Source organism: Marmota marmota, unplaced genomic scaffold (genome assembly GCF_001458135.2).
Source record: "Marmota marmota marmota unplaced genomic scaffold, marMar, whole genome shotgun sequence".
In the NCBI taxonomy this organism is placed as follows: Eukaryota; Metazoa; Chordata; class Mammalia; order Rodentia; family Sciuridae; genus Marmota; species Marmota marmota.
Window position 1 is genome coordinate 66,350 of NW_025999985.1, and position 22,316 is coordinate 88,665.

General features: G+C 47.2%; 1 long non-coding RNA gene and 1 other non-coding gene across 5 annotated transcripts; both read right to left on the reverse strand.

Moving 5' to 3' along the window:
* Positions 1 to 2,171: 2,171 nt before the first annotated feature.
* Positions 2,172 to 22,310, reverse strand: LOC125617683. 4 transcript variants are annotated; one of them, XR_007348757.1, is made up of 3 exons: positions 21,407 to 22,259; positions 18,159 to 18,339; positions 2,172 to 2,299 (listed from the first exon to the last, which is right to left on the reverse strand). It is a non-coding gene; the product is annotated as an uncharacterized LOC125617683 (long non-coding RNA). The 4 variants fall into 4 exon arrangements; XR_007348756.1 differs by lacking the exon at positions 2,172 to 2,299 and adding an exon at positions 12,166 to 12,639 and having other exon boundaries at positions 21,407 to 22,261; XR_007348755.1 differs by lacking the exon at positions 2,172 to 2,299 and adding an exon at positions 12,667 to 15,624.
* On the reverse strand, positions 11,259 to 11,331 carry Trnaa-ggc. The gene has a single exon. It is a non-coding gene; the product is annotated as a tRNA-Ala (tRNA).
* Positions 22,311 to 22,316: the final 6 nt, after the last annotated feature.

Sequence of the window (22,316 nt, forward strand, 5' to 3'; positions counted from 1 at the left end):
CTCCCTGCAAAATGGTGTAAGTCAGCAGTAGATCATCAAGGGTGGATGCAGATGGGAAAGAGGAAGGACAGCTGGGAGTGGAGGATGTGCCCAGACTCAAGATCCAGAACCCTGAGTGGGGACTGCCTTTCCTGAGGCTCATTGAGTCTCCTCGGGGGAACAAAGAGCAAATTCACTGTCAGGAGCTGTGATGAGGGGAGGCTGGGCTGTGTCCAGGTGGTGGGGTGTCCCCCCTCAGGAAGGGTGGCAAGTTCTTAGCCACACATATACCACGTGGATGTGAACTGGCCCATAACAGTCAGGAAAGATGTGGACCCTCCTGGTCAGTTACCATGGCGTCTCCTGGTCCCTTGGATTTGGGTCACTGACCCTGTGATTGTCCTCATCGATGTCCAGATCAGGTGACGATGTCCAGATCAGGCCTTAGAGTTGGGTGTTTGGAGCACAGGAAGTGCCCGAGGAGGAACCCAGATTTTGCCTATAGCTGTTCAACCTTATGAAAGTCACTTGCACTCTCTGTGTCTAAATTTGCTCATCTGGAAAATAGAGTCACACATGAATCATGGAACCCTCACACAGTATTTCAATGACTGACTCTATTTTCCAAACGAGAAATTGTAATTTCTCCCCATTCTAAGCACTGTGAAGAAATCATGTATTGTCCTGCTCTATCTTGCCCAAGATATGTATTTTCCTTTTTTCTAGCATATCCATAGCTGTATAGGCTACCCTCCCATTACTAACCATTTCAGTTCTCAGACCAACTGTTGCCATTTCATGGGCTTGTGTTCAAGTAGCCCTTACTTTACTTATTAATGTCCCCAGAGCACAAGAAAAATTATGTCAACAATTTAGATTTGCCAAAGAGAAGTGCAAATTTCTTCCCTTCAGGGAAAATGTTAAAGTTCTCGATGCTTGTGGGAGACTTGGCACTATCTGCAGCTTCAGGCACCCCTGGGGTTCATGGAAGCTGTCCCTTATGGATAAGGGTACGTCCTGGATAGGGAATTGGCTCACACAATTACAGATTCCAAGATGTGTAGTTGCAAGCTGGAGACCCAGGACAGCCACTGGTGTTCGAGTCCACAGCTGGCAGGAAGAGAGCTAGGAAGAGCCCACATATCAGTTCCAGCTTGAAGGTAGAAAGAAACTCATGCCCCAGGTTGAAGCAGTCAGCAAACTAGATCTACTTACTTGCAGGAGGGTCTGTTAGTCTACTCAACTGGTAGGCCCAGGCCCACCCACATTGAGGAGGGCAACACAATTAACTCAAAGTCTGCTCATTTAAATGTCGATCTTATTCCAAATGCCCTCACTGAAGCACCCAGAATAACGTCTGAGCAAATGTCCAGATAACCCATGACCCAGTCCGGATGACGCCTAAGATGAGCCATTACCCTGAGTGCACTGTGAGGACTGTTCTCGAACAGGAGTTTCTCCTGTTTCCAGTGATCACCCCACTTGCTGCACAAACTCGCCAGTTGCAATGCCAGGGATAGGAGATGGGGACTTGGGGTCCAGATGGGTGTGGTGCAGGGCAGAGGAGTGAGTGAAAAGACAGGGTTTGTTGACAGATCAGATGCCACAGGAAGAGGAAGAAAAGTTAGGGATGAAGCCAGTGTTTTGGGTCTGAGCCAGGTGGCCTTAAAGCGACCAGTGCCAGAGCTCAGCTTGGAACAGGCCGGGCTGGGTGTGCACTATCACACAAGTGGAGAGAAGGCAGGAGGAGGTGGATACGTGGATCTGGAGAAAGAGTTCAGGCTGGACACGAGAACACAGAATCCTCAGGATCCAGGTGGTATCTGAAGTTGTGAACCTGTGCGATGCCACAAAGGGCACAGGTCTGAATGGAAAGAGGACAAGACCATCACCAGGGGCTCTAACAGCTGGGTATAAATCCATCTCCATGCTGGAAGTACCACGGGGAAACACTGCACTTCAGATGTCCATCTGGCTGGGCCCCAGGTGTCCACGCATTTGGCCAAACATTATTCTGGGTGTTTCTGTGAGTGTTTTGAATGATCTTAAATCCTGAAACCATGGAAGGGCTGACAAGAAACAGACCCATCCTAGGTCCAGAATCTAGGATGGGCTGCGAATGCAGGGAAGGGCACTGTTTTAGTCAGCTTTTGTGTCACTGTGACCAAAACACCCGACAAAGACAGTTTAGAGGAGGAAAAGTTTATTTTGGCTTATGGTATCAGAGGTCTCAGTCCGTAGATGGCCGACTCCTTCTCTCTGGGCCCAAGGTGAGGCAGAACATCCTTGGGGAGGGGGATGGATGGAAGCTGCTCAGTTCCTGCCGTCAAGAAAGCAGAGAGAGAAAGAGAGAGGAAGGGGTCGTGGGGAGAGCAACCCTACACTAGGGCAACCCCCAGGGACCTCCTCCCCCAGTCACCCCCGCCAGCCTGCAGTCACCACACAGGCAGTCCACCCAAACTAGGAAGGACTAATTAGGGTGCAGCCCTCTCAGGCCAACCACTCACCCCTGAATATTCCTGCATTAACACAGGAGCTTTTTGGAGGGACACCTCACATCCAAACCATACCAGGAATGGAGCCCCAAAGTCATGTGCAAACTGGGGAGATTTCGGATGTAGCAGACTGAGTTTGGGGGCTCGTGGTCCTGAGGATCAGGGGCGGGGAGCAGGGGTTGTGGTGGCGCATGCCTTCCTGCACACCCCAGACTGTAGGGCAATGCGGCTCCGTGGGACCAACCCCACCCCCCTGATCCTGCCCACCCTCCCTCTGGCCATTGCCCTCATCAGTCACAGGGAGGTCAGCGCACCGCCGGGTCAGGAGAGTTGACACTGGCCCCAGGATGAGCTCATTCTCTATGCACATCAGGAGCCGGAACTTAGAAATGACGATAGCAGGAAGGAAGTTGCGAACTGAAGCCGCAGGGTGCAGACACAAGGAACCCGCCCGCCGCACGAGGAGCTTCCCTGCCACGTGTCCAAGGAAGGATGGGACCACGGCAGGGCACAGGCTGGACTGGAGGCCTTGGACCAGCAGGGTCAAGGACTGAGGAGGAAGGGTGCAGCCGGTCTGGGCGCCCAGCCCGCTCCAGGGCATCTGGGTGGTGACACAACAGCTCCGTCTGCAGCGGCCTCCCTGAGTCTGGTCCCCTCATCCTCACTCCCTCTCTGCATTTCTGGGCTTCCCAGGCTGGAGAGGAAACCCAAGTGTCCCTGTGACTCCGCAGGGCTGTCCTCCTGGGCTCCATGGCTTACTTGCTGGTTTTGACTGCTCAGGGCTGGTTCCCTTCTGACCCCGTTTTTACTTTTTGGTGAGGACCACTGTTCCATGGTGGGTCCCGCCCTTGCTCCTGGGGAGTCTGTGACGGGCACTGGCCAATTGGCAGGACGCATCCCCCCACAATCAGGCAGGCAGTTTTACCAGCTCGTAGATGGGGCCACGTCCAATTTCCTCCAGCGAGTCGAGTCCCAGGACTTTTGCTGCAAACAGCCGCTGTCCTCCTCCCAGGACCCCTGAACTGGGAAGATGCTAGCCGGAGCCTCCACAGACCAAACACGTGGCCACAGCCCCCCCAAGGAAAAAGCCCATGGAAGAAGGCAGAGCGGGGGGGCCCACAGGCCAGGCAAAGGATTGGGGGTAGACCAGCCAGCCTGGGGATCTCTGCTCCCAAAGCTGGGGACGTCAGAACTTTCAGCCAAATCCGGGCACTGGTGCTTCTCTCCCCCAGTAGGACAGCTGGAGCGGTGCCCATCCTGATTGCACCCCTCTGCCCTCTGCGCGACAGCCTCCTCCCTAACCTCCACGCCCACACACGTTACCTGCTCTGCCCAGCACCCGAAGGGGCAGAAGCCTCCCCAAGAAGCTTGATTTCAGTCTCAGCGTTTACAAGCCCTCCCTGGGCTTCTGGGAACGATGCTGACATACATTCGTGCTTTCTAACAAGAACCTCTCCAGAGCCCATGGATACAAAACCAAAACGAATAACCCACTGTAGAAATAAAGTCCAAGCCAATGAGGACAGGCAAAGGACAGGCATCCCAGCTGGCTACCCGGAGGGAGCCACCACCACCACTTGCGTTTGGCAGAGGCTCCACACAGGCAGAAGAGGGGGTGAGCTCTGTGGTGGCTAAGGGGCGGGCTTCGGGCACGCCTGTCGGAGGCCTTGGCGTAGCAGCAGTCTGCAGGCTAACCAGAGTGAGAAATCCTCTGGGACCGGGGAGGGGGCATATTTGACTTTCTCTGGTTGGTCCCATGAGGGAAGCAGGGATGAAAATCCAGGAAGTTACCAGTTACTAATAATATTAATAATGTCAATTATTGATAGCTGTCAGTTATTCACGCCCTGGCCATTTGGGGTCAATCATTGCAGAAGTCCCTGCTGAGCTTCCTGGGCTGGCTGCTAGAGACAGGGGTCTGATCTCCTCGGAGCCTGACTTCTGGCAGTGGACTGGCAGCTGGGCTGGTTACTGGAGATGAGGATTGGCTTCCTGCTGCTGCAGATTGGTCATTGCTCATAGGTACACAGTCCTTCTTATCTGTTGGTTCTGCACCCTCAGATCAACTGATTGCTAATACAGAATTTTTTTTAATTGCATCTGTACTGAACACGGACAGGTTCTGTTTTATGATCATTATTACCTAAATGGCACAGCATAACAAATACACAGCATGACACTGCATTAGGTATTCTCAGTAATGTAGAGAGAGTTGAAAGTGCAGGAGGAAGCCCACAGGTTATGCAAATATGCAAATATTACACCACTCCACAGAAGGGACTTGAACCTCTGTGGATTTGGGTACCCATGATGGTATCAGAACCAGTCCCCCAGAAAATCAAAGGACCACCATATTCGGCCCACTTTTAAAACGTCTCTGTAATCTGAAGAGACAAACCAAGCAACAGAATCAGATTCAGATACAATGCAGAGGTGTCCTAATCTCACAGGGAATCCCCCCCCACCACACACACACATTTAAAAACTGATGCATTATAGTTGTACCTACTGGTGGGATTTCACAGGGAATCTAAAGATAACCACGATCCGTATGTGAAAGGGCCTGAAGAAAGAGGTAGGTAGCATTCGAGAGCAGAAAAGTAGCATGGGATGGTCTCGAAAAAACAGGACGGACGTCAGGAACTAACAGAGATGGAGAACACCTGGGCTCTTTGGCAGCCGCCTGCCGCCTCCCCCTGCCAGGCTGGGCTGGGTCTGGGAGGACAAAGCTCTGAACGCTGCCCACCTCCACACCCAGGGTCTTGGAGAATTAAAATAGCACAAGTTCTGATTTATGAGCATGGTATATATTGTATTGTATATTGCTATTATTATTTCTCTCGCTGGTCTTTGAACGCAGCTACTCTGCTAAACGCACTTGCTAAGGCCGATAATCTGCGCGGTAGGATATCTGGGGTTCTCCCCACACAGGGTCTTGTTGAAAACAATGACGCTTTGTTTCTTCCCTTCCCATCCCGATTCCTTTTACTCTCTTCCTGCTTCACTGCGCCCTCTAGCCATTTCTGTACAGTACTGACCAGAGTGTGGACAGCAGACGTCCTTGTAGTTTTCCTGACCCTAGGGGAAAGTGTTGAATAACTGGAATCCCGTGCTGAGTAAGTATAGCGGGTCCCGCGCCACGCGCCAAAAAAATCTTCCAGTTCACGGTTGCATTCAGTTTGCTTGCGGCTTCTCCAAATATTTTAAATTCATTGATTGTGGTTTAAAATTTGGAGATCTTGTCCAATAATCCGAATGCTTTGCTTCCCTTGAAATATCTGAAGATCTGGGATCCAGCCCGACGGCGTTCCGCTGCAGCTGAAGGAACGTCCCGGCTCCCTCTGGTCCGGACTCCCCGCCCGGTGCCCGGTCCCCTGTCCCCTGACTGAGCCCCGCCCCCTGTCCCCGGTCCCCTGTCTGAGCGAAAGCTCAGGTGTCCTCTGCCCTGCTGCTTTGCTTACCCCAGGGCTACTGCACACACTTACGCCTGCCTTTGTCCTGTAGCCACTTGATCTTGCAACACCTGGGCAAATGGATGCACTGACTCATCAAACAAAAATTCTCCTTGTCGGAGATTTACGGTCTAACTCCGTTTCCCAGCAGGGGATTCTGCTCACGCGGAGGCAGGGAGCCCATCCAAGTCCAGGTGTGCCCCCTGCTGGACAAGAATCAGAGCTCCTGGGCAAGTCTTGAAAAGACCAAGCACTCCAGTGCAGACGCCCAGCTCCAGCACCGTTTTCGACAAACCATAAAGTATAAAAATAATAGAGCATTAAAAATTAAAAGGAGGCCGGACGCGGTGGCCCACGCCTATAATCCCAGTGGCTCTGGAGGCTGAGGCAGGAGGCTCAGCAAATTAGCAAGGTTCCTAAGCAACTCAGTCTCTTGAAAAAAAAGGAGACTTTTAAATGATCAACAAAACAAAAATAAGTCAGAATAAAAAAGAAAACCATACATGGACAACAATAAAGGAGAAAAATGATCATAGTGAAAAAGCCAAATCAAATCAGAGACCTAAGTTGAAATGCTTAGCACAAAAACCAAAACCAGTAGCTCAGAGTCCAGATTCACACAGGATGTGGACCAAAGGATGGAAATGATGAGCAGGAAGGGGGTCCCTGTGAAGGAATCCAGTTCATTGGAGAGTTTTGTGTTCACTTCTTTGCTTTTAACTGGAAAACTTGGAAAAAACACATGACTCCTCAGGAACGTGTAAATTATAAAAATATTCTCAAGAAAAGATGGACCTGTTAAAGAGACTGGCAAATGATACATGCTTACAGAATCTTATTAAATCATTTCAAAATATCAACAGGTCATTGTGATTCAACATAAAGAGAAAAAATGTTTTACAGATCTTTGCAATTATGTGTACAGAGCCGGCATCACAGAACATAAAATGTAACATGGTAACAGAAGAAGGCAAAAATTGCAGATGAATCTCCCTGTGAATATCACCTGGAGAATTCCAAGCTGACAGGTGGCAACTGAAAACCTCCAGCAAGTTTTTGACATACCATGGCCAAATGCCGAGAATTACTCATATAGTTCAATGCTAGAAAATCCATTAAAATAGATCTTCAAACATAGACCAGAGGAAACTCTGCTGTGCAGGAGTTTGCTAGAGGCTGAAGGAGCATCTCTTAAAATTCAGGCACCTTTCCCAACAGAAGCCTCCTGAAATAAAATCATCTCCTTAATTTAGGATGGCACCTACCTACCTATCTAGTTGCAAAAAACCGAAAGAAAGTTAAATGCTTCTGAGTAAACGTGGCTCGGTTCCACCCTAGGATTGAGCCACTTGCTTCTGCCATCTCCACCCAGCCCCAGAGCAATCTCATCCAGCCCAAGACTGTAAACACTATCCAACTCTTTCTCACCCCCAAGTACGGCTCTTCATCCTGCTTCCTTCTCTAGAGTTCCAGACCCACCCATTTAACTGCCTGCCCAAATACCTATAGGTGACTTAAACTCGTCACGTGGAAACCTTGCTCTAGATTTCCACTCCAAGCCTGTCCCCCGCCTCAGTAAATGTTAGCTGCATTTTCCAGCAGCTCAGGCCAAAGCTTTTGAAGTCGCGCTCGCTTCTCCTCCTCTTTACCCCACTTCCACTCAGAAACCCTCTCAGCTTGACATCAAAGTAGATCCAGGACCATCACACTGTTCCTGTCCCTGCTCCTCCCCTTCCCTCCCGGCCCCGCCCCTTCTCCCCCCTTTTCTACCTTTCCTAACCAGTACAGCCTTAGAGCCCGCAGGTATTAAAGATCAAGGTGGGCTGTATGCAGTTGGGTGTCCCCAAAAGAGTGTGATGGTTTCTATCCAAGAACATCAGAGAGGAGCATCAGAACTCAAGCAGGGAGGGCATTTGGGTGTGGGTGCACTCAGGGATGGCCCTGTGGGGGTGTCAGAGCTCCAGCAGGGTGCTGTGGGAGCCTCCTGGGGATGGTGAAGGGCGTCCAGGCAAGGGGAAGCAGAGCCTCGCAGGACCAGGTCAGCAGCCACGCAGGGAGGAGCAGCAGCTAGTGACAGCCATGGGGAAAAAGAAATGAGCAAACATATGCCAATAATGGGAAACTAGTTTCTTGAAGAAGGTATTGACACACATGGAAAGACAGAAAACCAGAAGGACCCCTATGTTGGTGGCCTGGAATGAACTTGTGGATTTCAATATTTGTTTCAGGAATGAATGGGAAGCAGAGATGGCTTCTCACAGTCAGGAACAGCAGAAAGAAGGGCACCCAATACCACGACCGTTACTTCACATTCCAAGGTTGGGGGGGTTAACTTAAGCCAATTTGGGTTAACCTAAGCCAAAAAAGAGAAGCCATTTATGGGACATTGGCATCTGACAGATCGCAGGTGCTAAAGTTCCAAGTGCAGAAAGTGGGTCAGAATCTAAGGAAACAACGACGGGAGAACCACGGCCCAGTTGACCCAGGGACAGCCTCATTCAGGGTCAAGGCCACCAAAGTGAGCACAGAGCCCTTCTCCACGTCCACAAAGCCTCAGGGTGAGCTCAGGCACACACCTGCATGCCACCTGCACGCCACCTGCACGCCACCTGCAAGGTCCCTGCAAAAGCAAAATCTAGCTCTGGGGTCCTCAGTGGGGAGACATAGGAATCTCACCATGATGGGGTCCTCAGGGGAACACAGTCTAGGGGTGCACCGTGAACATCATTCTCAAACAACCAAATCAAAACTCTAAGTACTGGAAAGGATTATTCTATGCAATTAGTATGTATATACTTTTATATTATGTGCAATTGGTATGATTATATACCTAGAAAATTCAAAGTTAACTGGGAAAATGACTAGAGGCAACACAATAACCCATTCAAGTGTCAGGTTACAGCAGAGTTTTTAATTCAGCATTGTTGCCATTGGAACTGGACAGTACTTGGTTGTGGGGGAGAGGGGGATGCCTTGTACATGGTAGGGTGCCTAGCACACCCCTGGCTTCATGCAGTAGACACCAGGAGCACCCTTGCCCTCACCCAGTTGTGGCAAACACAAAGGTCCAGACTTGCAAATCACCCCAAGTTGATGTAAAATTAATTTATGAAAATCAATGACCTAAAAAATTAACCATGGAAAATTTCAATGCAAAATAATTTATATTTAAATCATCTCAAAATCATGTGAACCCATCTGGAATGGCTTTGTGTATGGTGTGAGACAGGGATCGAATTCTACTTGTTGATTCATTATAAGATCCTGATTAGTATGCAGAGCTGTGTCTGCTAATTCAAACAACTTGGTTATGAATTCTAAGATTTTTCTGTAAATTCTTGGGTTTTTTAAGTAGATGATCATATTGTCTGTGAAAGTTGACAGTCCCGTCTTTTCGTGGCTCTTATTTATACTGCACCTTCATTTCCTGTCCAGGTACCTTTCCTGGCACTTGCAGAGCAATGGCCCCTGTGGGACTCTGCCTCGCTCTGAGGATTCACGCGTAGACTTCTGGGTCTCACCACTACTGCCAATGACTGACGTTTCTTTAGCAGTGGAGATTACTGTATTCTATTGTTGCTTGATACATTTTCTTCTAGGTATTCTGCAATACTGATTTTGATTTTCTCTTTGGTCTATTGTCAGAGAATGCCTTTTCCCCATTTTTGCTCTGTGTGAGTTTTACTGTTTTGCTCCATAGCTCCATGATTCTCATGTATAGAGTGTCTAGTAGTGCTTTTTGCAATGATGGCCATGTTCTCTCTGCTGTCCAGTGCCATGGCCACTGGCCGCAGGTCGCTTTTGAGCACCTGAAGTGTGCCTGATAAGACTGAGCAAAAACATTTTTCTTTTGGTACCTGGGGATTGAACCCCGGGGTCCTTAACCAGTGAGCCGCTCCTCCAGCCTTTTTTTATATTACATTTAGACATAGAGTCTTGCTAAGTTCTTTAGGGCCTCACTAAGTTGCTGGGGCTGGCTTTGAACTTGCAATCCTCCTGCCTCAGCCTCCGGAGCCACTGGGATTATAGGCCAATGAAAATTACCACCACACCCACCTGAGCAAATACATTTCTGCTATGACGTATTCACCTATTGATATTTAAATCAATTTAACTTGCTAATTTTGGTTTACTATTCACACCATATTTGCCTGATTAACTTCTGTTGAGTTTTGGTATAAATTTTACATTAGCCTCCAAAAATAAGCAAAGCATTTGGAGAAGAAGGGATTCTTTGTTTCTCCCTTGAGTTTTGATACGATTTGCTGGTTAAACCCTTGGGACCTAGAGTTTTCCTTGTGAGATGATTTTTACCTGATTCTTCTCTACAGTTATAAAACCATTCAGGTTTTCTGTATTTTTCTGACGTTGTTGTCCTAAATACTTTAGAAATTCATGTCTATCTATTTTAGAAAACTTATACATTTAATCTAAATTTCAAAGGCATTTATATAAAATTGTTTAAAACATTATTTTCTTATTTTTCAATGCATGCAATATCTGTGGCTATGTCCTTTTATGTTCGTGACATTAGCCAAATGTGCCTTCTATCTTTTCATTGAGATTAGACTCACTAGAGGTTTATCAATTTATTACTCTTTCAAAGAAAAGAACTCTGTTGATTCTGGTTTATGGGTTTTAAAATTTTTATTATTTACTTATTATTTCTTTCTACTTTATTTTTATTTATCCCTTGAGAAGAAATGCCTAATTTAATCTGGCTTATTTGTCTTCCAATAATAAGCATTTTAAGCTATTAATACCCTCAAACTGTTTTCTAGTCTCCAATATGACTGCATAGTTGACCCAAGAATTTCTAAAGTGATTTATTAATTTCCAAACCTTCAAGATCCAATCATCTTTTAAAATTTCTACCTTAACTGGAAAGTGTTCATAAAATACACTTTCTATGCTGTGAACCTTGTGAATAAAGTTGAGATTTTTCTCTGTGGCTCAGTCTCTGGTCAATGTTTATAATAGTCCTCATGAACTTTAATAACACATGAAAGATGATGGATATTTACAGATTAAAAATAATGTATGTATCTGACAGTTACGAGTACAATGTCTGTCTTTTGCTTACAACAATTTATTAATGATATTGTTTAGATTTTCTATATATTCACTGATTTTTTTCATGTTCAATTTACTCATTAAAGAGAAATATGTTAAAAACTCACCACTGTGATTTTTATTTCTTTTTGTAGTTCTGTCAACTTTTGTTTTATACATTTGGGGAGCTGCGATTCAGTGTGTACCAATTGAGTATTTTAATACTCTGATGAGCTGAGACTTTTATTGTTGTGATACTACCTTTTTTTTGTTTTTGTTTTTGAGGTGCTGGGAATTGAACCCAGGGCCTCATGCATGCCAGGCAAGCCCTCTACCCCTGAGCTACACCCCCAACCCTGACACGACCCTCTTTACAGTCTATTTAGCTGACCTTACTACGTCCCTCAGCTCCTCTGGTGGCCACTTGCCACTCTGTTATCTTTTCAGTCCAACATTCCTGTACCTTTACATTTTAGATGTGTCCTGTGAAAAGCGTACATTTGGATTTTGAGGGGGGTTCAACCTGGCAAACTGATTTTAACAGAACCCTTATGCTACATTTAATGCAAGTACTAACATATTTGGGGTTAAATACTCCATTTTCAGTGATTCCCTTTTTATTTCCTCCTCCCTTCTGGCCTAGGATTGGGTGGCTGGGCTAAAATTTTTCCTTCCTATTTAATCTCTCTTCTATTAGTTCAGAACTTTTATACTCTAAATTTGTTTGTTATCCTAAAATTATAATGCATACACTTAACAATCTGCAGCTAATTTATTTAAACTTCTCCAAGATAGGACATTAGAACACTTTAATTTTTTTGTGCATCTCCGATATATTACTGTTTCTCTTACTTTATACCCACCCTGCGGTTTAGCCCCCTAGTCATTGTTAGTGTGTTGTGAGTGCTCAGATTGTTACCAGTGGTGGAATAAGACAGAGGGCAAGGTACTGGGAGATTAAGTGACACTCAGTCACCTTGGTGACAAAGGCCACCATGAAGACCATATGGCCTACAGTATGCCTCTGACCGACTTGGAGACCAATAAAAAGAAAGATAAGGCCTGGCACGGTGGCACTTACCTGTAATCCCAGCAGCTCTGGAGGCTGAAGCAGGAGGGTCGTGAGTTCAAAGCCAGCCTCAGGAAAAGTGAGTTGCTAAGCAACTCAGTGAGACCCCTGTCTCTAAATAAAATAAAGGGGCTAGGGATGTGGCTCAGTGGTTGAGTGCCTCTGAGTTCAATCCCTGGTACAGAAAGAAAGAAAGATAAGCTCAGACCTCGCATTCCCATCTCAAGACACAGGTGGCAGATGTCAGAAAGCCTCTGTGGTACCTTGGAAGAGTCCCTTATCTTTACCGTGATGGCGGCTGAAGGAGGAGCCCCAAGGGTCCCCCACACTGAATCAGAAACGAATGTGGAGGACAGAGAAGTGAAATTATGTCCCATCACCCAGAAGCCAATGAGTCAATGTCATGGGGGAAGGACTTACTGAAGGCTCAGCTGTGGTGCCATCTGGGGGACCCAGGGAGGGGCAGGGTGGGGTCCAGAGAACAGCATTTGCCCTAAACCACCTCCGGTGCACTGTAGCATTTCCAGAGCCCGAATACACAGTGTCCAGACTGAGAAGTGGAAGCAGGACTGGCCCTTCTTGCTTATTCCACCTGGAAGTAGAATGTACAGGAGGCCCAGCAGACCAGACCAAAATGGCATCACTCACGCTAAAGTTCCACGTCGCCAAGCCAAAACCAAACTGTTGATCTGACCTTCTGAATAATTAGGAGAGACGGATGATAGCCAAATCCCTAACAGGCCAGCGCTAGCTGGCACCACCAGGAAGCCCCCTCCTTTAACCTTTACGAGGCAAGTAACTTTGAAGCAGCAAAACCACTTTTTGTCTGTCTCTGCTTTCCTCAGCCCTCCCGTCTATAAAACCAGCCTCCTGTGCTCTCATGGGATCGCTCGTTCTATTTTGAAGAATAAAGTGTTGTCCGATTCTAGAAGCGCAAATGGAGCCAATCGAGAGCTTTGACTTTGTTAAGATCTTTACGTTTCTTTCAGCCTGTGTTTTGAGACACCTAATTTCATGCTTAGCCGTTTACGCTTCCTGAATTGCAACCTTGGAGCGGGTGGGTTTGGGCTCCTAGTGCCTTCAGGAGAAACACTTGTCCCAGAGGACACAGTCTTGGTTCCTTGAAGAGGGAGCAGAGAGAGCCTCTGGGCCATCTGGGGCGAGTCGTGATGCTGGACCAAAGGCAGAGGGAGGGCCCTGGCTACTGGGCTAGGGTGACGGGTCCGGTTACTAAGAGGAAATTGGGTTGCTGCTACACCAGGGGATGAAGGAGAATTAGAAGTGGACCCACAGTATTCCCTGGGCAATCTCTTCACACCTCCATCTCCAAATAACGCCCACGGGACCCTGTGGCAGGATGATAAGAGGAAGCACTGATGACTTGGGTCCTTGGAGTCACCCTGACATTTTCATCTCAGTGTCTCCTGTGAAAAGCACAGTGGTGGCTTAGTTAGGAGCGTAACTGGGGGGGCCTCACTCCACCGTGACAGGTGAGCTCCTGGGATGGTGCCCCTCTGTGTTAGACAGGTGAGCTTCTCTGTCTGAACAAAGGAAAAGGACAAGGACGTGCTAAATGGCAAGAAGGCACGAACCCTCCGGTCTGCTAGTCACTCTTCTCTGCTCGGTGTTCCCAGGAAGGCTGGCCTCTCAGGACTGTGTCCTTGGCTTCCCCTTGCCTTCTGGGATTAGCAGGAGGCAGCGCTGGGCTTTTGGAAAGGCAGGGTTTTTAGTCCCCTGGGTCCCTCCCCACAGTCCTGGCTGCAGCTGCGCTGTCCTGTGTCCACAAGCTGGACTGGTGCCCACCCTCCTCCGTGCCTCAGGTCTCGTCCTCCTTCCCTGCCCATCAGGTCCAGGTGGTCATGGCTGCCCACCACTGCCTGTCCCGTCGAGCCCCTTCATGCCACCTGCATGTGGTTTCTAGTCCCTTCTTTGATCTATGTTCCCTTAAGTCCTTGGAGTGCCCTTGATTTCTGCAGAGGTCCAGACTCCTGTGCTAGCACTTCCTTGGTGCTTGTGCCTGAGCCCATCTGTCTGGGATCCTTTTCCTTCTGCCACTGAAGAACCTTCTTCCGGAGGCTCCCGTGTGCCATGTTGCCAGCTTGGTACCTTCCAGGAGACTGCTGAAGACTCTGCAGTTCGTTTTCTGTCGTCAGAATAAGCAAATGCTCCCGGGTCTGAGCAGCTTCCAGTGCCCTGTGTGCTTCTCCAAGTTCTCACTTTCTAAATCTCAGCTGGGAAATTCCTCCCCAGAGGAGCGTCTCTGTCGTGATCTTAAAGGCTCCCTTAACATGTAAACGTTCTTTGGGTTTTTGTGAAGACCCTTTTAGTCCTCTAACCAACACTTGTAACTGTCTTCGCAGAAGGGTTGATTCACCTGGTGCAACACTGTCAAAAATGAGGAAGTCCTGCCCTCTCGTTTTTTTCCCTAAGATTTTTGCACACACTTGACACATCACATAATCACTTGGGTAGAATCTGTCCTTAAATCTTGGATGAGAAATAGGACAATAGAACAATCCAACTGACCTTCAAGATCTCAAAATCATACAAGCTATCCAATGTTACATAACAAATCACCCCAGAATTAAGCAGCTTACAACGGCACACATTCATCATCCTATAGTTTCTGTGGGTCGGGAATCTGGGCATAGCTTAGTTTGATCCTCTGCTCACAGTTCCTCACCAGGCAGGCATGCTGACTTGGGGTCCCCATCTCCCCTGAAGATGCTACTGGGGAATGACCCATTTCCAAGCTCACACACTGGTCTGTGGCACCATTTGTTTCCTCATGAGGTATTGGAATGAGAACCTTGGCTCCTTTCTGGCTGTTGGCCAAGGGCTTCCCTCAGTGTCTTGACACATAGGCATTTCCAAAATGGCAGCTCACAATATAACCACGTACTTCATTAATCATTCATATGTGAAAAACCAGGGAGCCCAAAGAGTTTGCCAACAAGACAGAGGTCACAGCCCTTGGTAATCCAATCTCGGCAATGACATCCCATCCCTCGCCATGTTCCAGGTTATACTCAAGTCAGCAGGGCCAGTGTGTACTTGGGGAGATTGCCTAAAGGAATGAATGACCACCAGGAAGTGGAGATCACTGGGAACATTCTGGAAGGCTGACAACATTGTGAATATGATGCCTCGGTTTCCATCCCTATCTCAACTTTCAAGAGCTGCACGCCTATTTCAGCACCTCAGTGGAAGCAGAATAGCAAAGCTTCTACAGCATGCATCATGTACTTCCACTCTCTGAGCACGTCGGTCTGAGGCTTCTTCAGGAAGTTCGCCAAAGAAACCATGTTTTCCACAAGTACCTCTGGCCATCGGTAAGTCCTGCTACGTGGGGATTCTCTTCTGCAGAGTATACTGTCTCCTTTTTGTGCAGGTAGCTCTTTGAACATAGAAGACCTGCTTCGCCATGCTGCTTGGATGCTGTGGGAAGGCCATGCCCAAGTCTCCCTTAGGTCATGAGTCAATTTTGGTTGAAGAATAATCAGATGTGATGTGACCATCTTTCTGATAATGACCAGCAATTCTTCTGCCCGATGCTGCTGTCTATTTCTGGACACAACTGAAGAGAGAACAAATCATAATATGCTTGTAATTTCTAATTCACTCAGCCTCTTTCTTATTCCATCATCAATGATGATTTTCCTTTCCATGTGCATCCATGATTCATACGTGCTGTGTTGTCCATTACGGGCAAGACCCAGAAATATCGCAGCAACAAGCAGAGTCACAGTTAAGGTAGTCATAAATCAACTAAAAAGGCACCTCATTGTTTAATGCCCAAATGTTTCACATACAAGATCCTGAGGCAGTAAAACGGTGGTCAGTAGTATGCAGCAAACTTGACAGTTTCGATTTAAGGTTTTAGCTTCAATGGACTCAAAACTATAAAGAACGTAGTTTTAAAAGTATTCTTTTAAAAATCTGTTGTTTTGAAGTTTGATTAGTGAGAACAAAATGCGTTTGAGGCACCTCATTCCCCAAACTTTCCTGTTTCTTTTATGCTCTCTGTATTCGTTACAATGTCTGGATCAAAGATGATTCTTCATAGAAGTTGCTGTACATGATATTAGAGGGTTTTACTTCCACTTCAAGAAATTTTAGCCAACAAAGTCATCCATCTTTTTAAAATTCATCTTCAGATACATAAAGAACTTTCAAATAACATCTTTTCTTAAAAGATGTACATCCCAAAAGGAATTAAATGATTAAAAAATTAAATACAGTTATTAAAGATTATTTCCTTTAGTAATATGAAAGCTGGAATGCCAAACCATTGTACAAAGGCTGCCTAGCACAAACACGAGGTCTGGGTTTCCGTCTTCTCTAGTCTTTACTGTTCTGCCTTGTGTTATCATTTACAGTTTTTATAACCACATGTTGGTTCCAAGAGGAGAAAATATTCTTCCTAATTACAGTATCTAATTGAGTCACCCTTACTATTGATATCATTATTGATATATCAATGTATACCTACACACACACACACACCCCACTGTTTTATTTCATGAGTTGTTTGATTATGTGGAAGTTGTTCATTGTTCCTGGGTGTCAAAGACATGGCATAGAGGGTGGACTGCCCCCTCTGGACATGAGTACTGTCCATGCAGTTGCTGGGAGTATTGGTGACTGGGAGCCTGCAGTTGAGTCCTCCCTCACAAAGACCCCCTTCGGAGCAAGGGAGCTGCCTGACGGAGGTCACAGCCCCTTTCCGGTCAGCACACATCCAGTGATGGGTCTACTGAGTCAAAACAAGCAGGAGGCCATGAGCCTAAGGCTGGCTGCCCTTTGAGTTCCCTAACAAACCACCTAACTTAGTATGCAAACAAGAGAAAAGCTAACAGTCTTAGTCCATTTTGTGCTACTAAACAGAATATCACAGACTGGGCCATTTATTTTGTTAAAAAAAGAATTTCTTTCTTACAGTTCTGGAGTCTGGGAAGCCCAATAGCAAGGTGCCAACATCTGGCCAGGGCCTTCTTGCTTCATCATCACTCGGAGGAAGGTAAGAGGGTAAGAAAGACCAGGGAAATTGAACCTGTGACCTCAAGCTCTTTTATTTTGTTTATTTAGTTTTTGTATGCAGCACTGGGGATCAAACCCAGAGCCTCAGGCATGCTAGGCAAGCACTCTACCACTGAGCCACAACCCCAAGCCCTTTTATAATCAGTATAAATTTATCCATGAGGATGAATTTCTCATGACCTAAACACCTCCCACCAGGCCCACCTATCAACTCTGTTGCATTGGGAATTAACCTTGCAAAACATGTGTTTTGGGGGGATACGCTCACCATAGCACTAACTTGGCAGTAATATTGTAACAAACAGCCAAGCTTCAGGGGATCACAGGCAGATAATTGATCAGACCTGCTGAATCAATGCAAATGGTTAACCACACCACGCCCAAGCAAGGCAGAAACTAGGCTGTAGCCAATCAAGTGATTTCTGTTTTGCTTCTGTGTTCAGGCTTTGAAATTTCTCTGCTAACACTGCTGGACAGAGCTCTTTGAACCTCTTCTGGTTCTGAGAGCTGCCCAACTCATGAATCATTCTTTGCTCATATTAACTCTGCTAAGTTTAATTGGCCTAAAGAGTTTTGTTTAACAGGTCAATGAGCAGTATAAGGCCTAGCTATATTGTTCCAATTCAGGATGTGTCTGTGGAGCCATCCAGCTCCCCAGCTCCCTATGGGATTGGTTGAGGCCTTTACTATAAGTGCACACCATTCAACCTCTCCTTGGCTCACCTGTTTGCTCCCCTACACAAGTGAATTCTGAGGGCTCCCCCAATTAATTTGCTGAACTCTAATCTACTTCAGAGTCATTCTCCTGAAGAACCCACCTGCATCCTGCTGGCTTTCACAATCATTAATTATTTCAGCCTCTTACTCCTGTAATTATGTAATTACACACACACACACACACACTTCAACTGAATGATAAAATTTGACCTTGAACAGACAATGATTTCTTCTCCAAGTTACATTAGAATGCTTACATTTGAAAGTGACTATTAATATATTGACAGTAGATAGGAACAACACGACTTGTTCTCATTTCTAATGTTATTGTTCAATAGAAATTTATTCTCTTACAGTTGTGGAGGATGGGATTTGGAAATCAAGGAGGCTGGTATGAATCCTTTCTGCTCCATGGCATGTAGACGCCTCGCTCCAGTCTGCATCTTCACGTGGTCTTCTTTCCAATGTCTCTTCTGTGTCTTCAAACAGTCGACGCCCTCATCACTGGGAATACATTGCAAGACTCACGGTGGATCTGAAACCACAGATAGTCCTGAATCCTAGGTAGACTCTTTTTTCTCTATACATAGTTATTATAAAGTTTAACTTGTAAATTGAACGCCGCAAGAGATCAACAATAATAAAAACAGAATAATTACAACAATATACTATATTAAAAGTCATGTGAATGTGGGCTTTCTTTCAAAATTAGTAGGTATGGCCCATTGCAAAGAGGAAGGCTGTGGGGAGACCCTCCCCAAATAACCACACCCATCTCCCAGGCTCCTTGACCAGAAGAGATAATGGGAATGGGATTTGTCATTCACCAAAACAAAAATGATGCCTCCATCTCCAATTCCTACAAGTCCACAGGAGCAAGTGACCATTTTGGATTATTTAATAGTGCCATGGAAGCATCTGTGGCCTTTGGATCATCTGCGTTTTTATGTTCTGCCGGTCTGAGGATTATCCCACCTGTAAGGATTATGTGCTGCTCAAGGATTACCCTGGGTTTGGACTTGATCTCTCATTCGAGGAGGATTCTGCATTACTTTGATGTTCTTTATGACCCACTGCCTCCTGTTTCATGGTATCAATGTCAGAGTCCTAAACTCAGACCTAGTTTGGAACAGGTTCAGGGTATCTTCCTGTTTAGCTGTTCCCATTTCAGAAATTTGGGGACGGCCTTGTGAAGGGCAGAAAATTTCTATTTTCCATTGGAGTATGGTTCCAACCCAGGAACAAGAATGGTGGCACTTGGGTGTCAAGAGAATAGCAGTCTCTATGTGTAAGGGCTGTGGGAATTACGGCTGTAGGGAGGCAGAGAAGGTCTAGTATGCCTGTGAGCCAATGTCTGCCAGGAATGCCAGGAATGCCAGCCTCGAGTCTCAGAGGGACGGGAGTGAGGGGTCCCTGAGTCCCCAGGGCTGATGGGAGTGTCTCAGTCTTTGTGGAAATTGTTACAGCTGAGGCTCACATGCTGAGGGATTTGGAACTGTATACATTAGAGAATGGTGGCAAAAGTAGTCTCCATGACTTACCAACTGATAGGAATGGAGGCCTCACGTTTCAGGAAGTTATGGGAATGATGTTCTCTTATCCCAGGGACTTCATCAAAGTCCCAGCACAACCCATCCCCCTATTCATTCACTTATCATTTTCCTGAGACCCTGCTCTGAGCCACACCTATGTTGGGTGATATTTTGAAGACGCAGAGATGACTCAGACCTAGACTGTGCCCTCAGTGTATTCCCAGAGACAGACCCAGACACTGAAATCACAACACACCAGGATCAGGGCAGGACAAGGTCAGCATGGTTGTGCAGCTGCTGTCCTGTCCTGACCACAGGGCATGTAAGGTGAGTGCAGAGGGACAGAATTCCAGATACCAAAGTACAGGGTCTGACAAAGGGTCCTTTGGAATCACACGTGAATTTGTGGGCATGACAAGTCCACATGTGCACAACATCAACCCCTAGAAGTAGCACATTTTCACAGAGGAAGAACCCCCACCCCAAGTCAGAGAGGCCTGGGTTCAAGTCTCCAGCTCTGTCACTGACTTTGTAAGTTTGGGCAACTCATTATTCAGAACCTCAAGTCCCTTGTTCTTACATGGAAATAATAACTGTTTCTAATAACATGGTGGCCATGTGAAAAATTATGTAATGCATAGCAAATACTTAGTGTAGGGACTGCCCTTAGCAGTCATTCAATAAGGGTATGGGTTCTCACATTATTATTTCTGTCATCCAAGTATTCCCCCCTTACCATGGGGGGAACACGATATGTTCCAAGACCCCCAATAAACATCTAAAACCTTGGATAGTACCAAATGCTCTATGTTTTCTTTTTTCTATACATGCATACATATGATAAAGTTTAATTCACAAATTATGTACAGTTAAGAGCTTAACAACAATCATAGAACAATTATAACAATATTTTGTAATAAAATTACCAGCATCACTATCCTTGTACTTGGGGACCACGATTAAGTATAATAAGGCTTGTGTAAAACACAACCCTGAAGTATCACAAAAGGCAATCTGCTAACTCAATCTGAAACAGTTACTGAAAGTCTGAATGGGCATGTGGCATACACAGGGGGATACACCTGTCCACAGGATGACAGAGGTTCCGGAAATGATGGTGCAAGATTTCGTTACACTGCCTGGATGAACGCACGATTTAGAACTTGTCAATTATTTCTGGAATTTTCTGTGTATAATGTTTCAAATTATAGTTCATTGTGGATACCTGAAACTTTGGAAAATGGAACTAAATAAGGGGGCACCACTGTAGTAATTATAAAAAAAATTAAAACATCTGGAGGTATTTATCAAATAGCTGGTTTCAGAGGCTTAAAAAACACTGAATGGAATCAATTTTAAAAAAACACACAAACCAGAAGATTTGAATAGGCAATATTCATTAGTTTCAGCTCCCAGTCTCTCAACTGATTGCATGAATTATGGATAAATAAAGGGAATACTATAGAGCCATTTAAACAAACGAGGGAGCTCTAATGGCATGGATGTGGGTGAGTCTTTGGGGCATAGTGTTTTTTTTTTTTTTGTTTTGTTTTGTTTTTTAAAGCAAGGTGCAGAATAACGTGATTCCATCTAGGGACAAGAAAGAGGAGGATGGTATAACATATTGCATAGGTGTAAGAATTCCTCTGGAAAAATGCGCAGGAAATTTGTAAGCATAAGTTGTCCCCAGAGAACTGGGTGTCTGGGGGCACGGTGGGAGGAAGCCCTAGAACCATAAATCTATACTGCCTGAATGTCCTCCCGAAATGTGCCCAGCCCCTAACGTTCCCCTAGGTTCTAAGCTGCCCACAGCGTCGTCTTCTCTCTCCTCCACCCTCTTCTTCGTCCTGGTTCCCCGCTGGGAACAACTCCCATCCCCTGGCTCCTCACCCTCACCCACAACCCAGCAGTGCCCAGTCCCTCGGGGTCCTCTCTGCCCGCTGGTCCTACCCCATCCATCTCTCCCCGTCCCTCCTCTTGCTCACAACCCTCCGTGGCTCCCTGTCACTCTGGGAAGACTAAGTTCCCAGCCTGGCCTTGGACACGCTGAGAACGGCCCCGCCCACTCACCCCAGCTTCTTCTACGCTCCTTGGCTCCCGGCCCCTACCGCTCTAGTCAGACTTGACTGCTTTGTTGTCCTCCGGAATCACCTTGGTTTCCTGCCTTTGGGCCTTTGCTTAAGCTGTGCCCTGGGCCTGGAACGCCCTTACTGCTGCCCCTCTCAACAATTCAGGTCTAACTTCTGGTTCTTGGAGGTCACGCCACAACCACGCCTTCTCTGGAGGTCCCCCCTGGTGGACCTGCTGCGAGGATTCCTTCCGCCCCGGCTCTCTCAGCCTCTGGTCTCGCCCTCGGTCACACCCCATCACCCCGGAATGGGACTGTCTGCGGCTGGGTCTGTCTCTCCCATCACACCGTGAGCTCCCGCTGCAAGGGCACGTTTGGGTCTGATTCACCTTCGAGTCCCCAGTGGGGGGCGGGGGTACCGAACCTCAGCGAGGGGAGGGAGGCTGGGAGAGCCGAGAGGGAGCGGGAACTGCAGACCCTGCCTGGGGAAGGTGTAGGAGAGAGGAGACGGGGAAGGAGGAGGCCGGAGAAGGGGAGGATGGAGCCCCGGGAGCAGGCAGGGGACACACAGGGAGGGGGACCGGCGGAGAGAGAGAGTAAGACGCGAAGACCCGTCGCCCCAGCGCGGAGGACGAAGACACGCCGGCAGTGGAAGGACAGACGTACCGAGACAGGAGCGAGGAGGAAAGAAAGAATGACACAATGACACGAGCGGAGGGAGAGGCACGGGAGAGCGCGCAGGGCCAGGAGGGAGGCTGGCGAGAAGAGGGAGGAGGCCGGAGAAGGGAAGGAGGAGAGGCGGAGGGGACCGAGGGAAAGCCGCCGCGAGAGGACGGGGACTGGCCAGGGAGGAGGGAGGGAGCAGTGGGCGCGCGGCCGCCCGCCGCTCCCGGTCTGCGCTTTGTCCCTTCC